Source organism: Carya illinoinensis, chromosome 10 (assembly GCF_018687715.1).
Source record: "Carya illinoinensis cultivar Pawnee chromosome 10, C.illinoinensisPawnee_v1, whole genome shotgun sequence".
In the NCBI taxonomy this organism is placed as follows: Eukaryota; Viridiplantae; Streptophyta; class Magnoliopsida; order Fagales; family Juglandaceae; genus Carya; species Carya illinoinensis.
Genome location: NC_056761.1, coordinates 20,551,308 through 20,555,822, shown reverse-complemented (window position 1 = coordinate 20,555,822; position 4,515 = coordinate 20,551,308).

Here is a 4,515-nt window from a genome sequence, read left to right as displayed (position 1 = left end):
ATGAACAGACTGTATGTATGATGTATGAAAATACGTAATAGCCATATGGACTGGAATGTAAATGGTACAAATGAATGGACTGGACGGGGTAGATTGCAATGCTGGATAAGTAATACTGGTAGTGTACCTAGTGCTGCACCCTGACGGAATGGATTCCCAACCCGTGGCCACGGGCTGAATTAAGTCCAAAAGATCGTTAACCCTAACACACGAGGCGTAATAGTGTACTATGGCCAATGAAAATGATAAGAATATGTGATACCCCGTTTTTACGTGTATTTTCATTGAATGAGTTTTTTTTTATAATTTAATTAATATATTAGCTCTTTTATTTTAAATTATTTTATTTATTTTAGTTTGATGTGGTGTTTAATTTATTTTAGTCGTTTTATGTTTTTAAAATCGTTTTTGTCGGATCAGTTTTTGGACTCCGGAGGTGAGGATTGGACCTCATTTCTTTTTCCTCATCTTTTCTTTTTCTTTTCTCTTTTTTTCTTCTTTTTTCTTTTTTCTTTTTCCTTTCTTCTTTCTTTCTTTTTCTTCTTCTTCTTTTTCCTTCTCTCTCCCCGTGCGCGCAAGGCTCTCTCCCTCTCTTCCCGTCTCCGATTGGTCCTCAGCACAGAACCACCGCTGCCGGCTGACGTGGCCAACACAGCCACCACCGTTCGACTCCCCTTCGGCCGGTGCACCACCCCACTGATTTCCAGCCCCATCCGAGCAGCCGTTAACCCCCTAGAGCCCCATCTTTCCGCACGGTTTTGAGCCATTTTTGGCGCCGTCGCTCCACCTCCGGCCACCATCTTTTTACCACTTCATTTGCTACCTCTTGCCGTCCTAACCCACCCAATTTCGGCCCCGATCTGTTGCCAAAGCAGCTCCCACGAGCTCAACTCCGATCAGCCCCTTTTTGCACTTCCACCGCCATTTCCACCGCCACCCACGGCCAAAACTTACTTCCTTTAGGTTCATAAACATCTTTAGACCATTCCCTATCAATTTCGTGTCTTGGTTTGTCCCTGTTCGAAAGTGGGTAATTTATAACCCACGGCCACAGTGTAAAATACACTGTTACGTTACTTTTTCTCCGCCGTTTGCAACGTCGTGAGCTTTCAAAAAATACCTTATAGCGCTATAAGTATTTTCCAAACTTCATTTTAGATTTAAATATATTTTTGCTTTTACAATTATTTATTTGACTAGTTGGTTGATTCCGGACTGAGTTCGCGGAGTTCGAGGGTCGGATGGATTGAGGACCGAGTTGCTTGGTTTGGTTGTTTTGTGATTGGTTGGTTATTTGTGCCTTGAGGTGTGCATTACATGGTGCATTCATGTGCATTTTATTTTAAATTGAGAAAATCCGATTTTAATCGTGTAAATGGATTTTCGGGTGCGTGTGTATCACGACCCCAAGTCGGGATGGGGTATTATCTCAGTGGAGCTCCTCTGGTCATTCGGGAGTGGATAATACTGAGTGGCATCCCCTGGGTTGTCGCTGGGCGACGACCGGATCGCACGATAAGGTAACGTTGTCGTGTCGACTCCATGGTTCCTAGAGTGGCTGGGACTAGAGGATGGCCTGGTCCAAGAACGCGTTGGGCACGAGTACTGGGCATCCCTCATTTAGGAGTTACACGCGTAGTCGTTACTTGCGGTGTGGCACAGGAGCTAGAGTGTGTGGATGATCCCTTGGGGAGATCATGGTGCATGCAATAATTGGATCGGTTTTATGGATTTCGGATACGGACCGTTTTCTGGGAAAATGGGGAGGTTACGTTGAGGCTTTGTGATCAATTTTATAGGAAAATTGTGGTTTCTTGTTTTGGGCCATTATCTGAGATAATGGCGAGGACTGGTTTTAAAGTTTATGTTTTTGGGCCAAATGGGATTTTGGCATGCGTGGAAAAAATGTGGTTTTTATAGAACATGTGCATTTGCATTCTTTCATGCATATTGTTGAGTTTAATATGTTTTTGTCTTATGGCGTTTGGATCTTACTTACTTGCGGCACCATTTTGGTACTGTAGATTTTGATGCAGAGATCGAGGAGGAGGAGGAGGCTGAAGTATTGAGTTGGAGTTTATGCCTTGTAGTTGGTTTTGAAACAATATTTGTAGCTTGTAATATTTTATTATGTATGTTTTGAATAGGTTTGTATTAAACAAAGAAAAATTTTGGTACTTAGTTATATGACTTTGTTTATTCGCTGCGTGTTTTCTTTTACACACTTGTTGCATGTACACACACTCGGCACTTGGCGATAGGGTGCTGACTCGTATTGTCATAATCTCGACGTCTCGATTTCCCCGTGTCCGTATGTGGGATTTGGGGGCGTCGCAGAATAGACATATACATGTTAAGAAAGGAATGCATGTATGTATGAATGAATGGAATGCATGAATGTACGTAAGTAAGAAAAGATGAACGCATGAATGTATGTATGTAAAAAGGTGTATGCATGAAAAGCTTATTTAAGAAATGAAGGAAGCGATGTGTGGGGAACTGTTTAAAAGAAGAAAACATGTTATAAAGAAAAGCTCCACTTCACAACGTTTTTAAAACGAAAAGAAAGACGTATGCATGCTAAGTATGATATGTATGTATGGAATGATAAATGCATGACTAAAAATCTATGTTATTATATTTTGACTGTATGAAGTAATGCTTACGAGTCATCAAACTCATTTTAGTTTTTATGTGTGCCCTTCTAAGGACAAGATGAACATGACAAGTCAGGACAGGCACAGCTTAAGGGGAAGAGCACGAAGGCCTAGGCAAGATTTTTTGTGTGAGAAACTTTAATTATAAAGTTTAGTCTTGTTCGCTGTAATCTTTTAATTAAGAAAAACGAATTTAATTATAACATGGAGTCTTTTGTATCTTGGCATGAAATGAAAAGAAATTTAAAAGGAATTGTAATTCCTATCGATTTTTATCAAAATCATTTTGAAAAGGTCCCACCACAAGGACGGGCGTTACAGGATACATGTTAAGAAAGGAATGCATGTATGTATGAATGAATGGAATGCATGAATGTACGTAAGTAAGAAAAGATGAACGCATGAATGTATGTATGTAAAAAGGTGTATGCATGAAAAGCCTATTTAAGAAATGAAGGAAGCGATGTGTGGGGAACTATTTAAAAGAAGAAAACATGTTATAAAGAAAAGCTCCACTTCACAACGTTTTTAAAACGAAAAGAAAGACGTATGCATGCTAAGTATGATATGTATGTATGGAATGATAAATGCATGACTAAAAATCTATGTTATTATATTTTGACTGTATGAAGTAATGCTTACGAGTCATCAAACTCATTTTAGTTTTTATGTGTGCCCTTCTAAGGACAAGATGAACATGACAAGTCAGGACAGTCACAGCTTAAGGGGAAGAGCACGAAGGCCTAGGCAAGATTTTTTGTATGAGAAACTTTAATTATAAAGTTTAGTCTTGTCCGCTGTAATCTTTTAATTAAGAAAAATGAATTTAATTATAACATGGAGTCTTTTGTATCTTGGCATGAAATGAAAAGAAATTTAAAAGGAATTGTAATTCCTATCGATTTTTATCAAAATCATTTTGAAAAGGTCCCACCACAAGGACGGGCGTTACAGGTCGACCGAAATAAATTCGTTCAAATGGAAAAGGGTTCGAACGTTAATTTTGGTGCTCGAACAGACAACTACATTTGAACTCATTCGATGTCATGTTTGACATCGTCAGTAAGCATATGAATGATTGTTACGTTTGAACGGTTTGACGAGTGTTGTTCAAATGTTTATGACATATTACATTTGAATGTTCTGTATCAATATTCAAATGGTTTGACTGCTTTTGTTCGAACAGTAAGTACTTGATTTTACCCAAAAATAAAAAAAATCAATACAAATACATAACATCTTAGAAAAATACATTACAATTTGTTCAATACACATAAAAGTAATCTCATAAGTGCAAACAAAATAAATAAAATAGTACTAGTGTTCATCTTATAGAAACAAATATAAAATTTGTACGTATAATGTAAATCAATTGCTTGGATGCCTGAATTGTTGTATAAACATTTGCATTTGGAGTTGCATCTCTCTCCTGAACTCCTCTTGTTGCTGTTCTTGTTGTTTCATTCACATCTCTATGTCTGCTTGTTGCACCAATTGAGCTTCTAGCTCATGCTGTCTTATACTAAATTCCTCGATCTCAGACCTCGCTTACTTTAATGCTTTGGAGTTGTTTGAGACATTCTTGGGCGATGAGGAAGAACTAGAAGGCTTGACACAGTGACCCAAACCACTCAAATATCCTGAACGTGGATTGAAAAAATTTTAACATCACATGTTGAGGAGTTTTGATTTGACGAAGATTTAGCATGTAGGCCAATTTTTTTTTTTCCTAAACATAAGATAAGAATTAATATTTCCACAAATATTCAAATATGTTTAATTAAAATAGATAATAATATTTAAATATTTTTCACGAGCATCGGGATGACTCTACTCTCCATTACGATTAATATGTGAT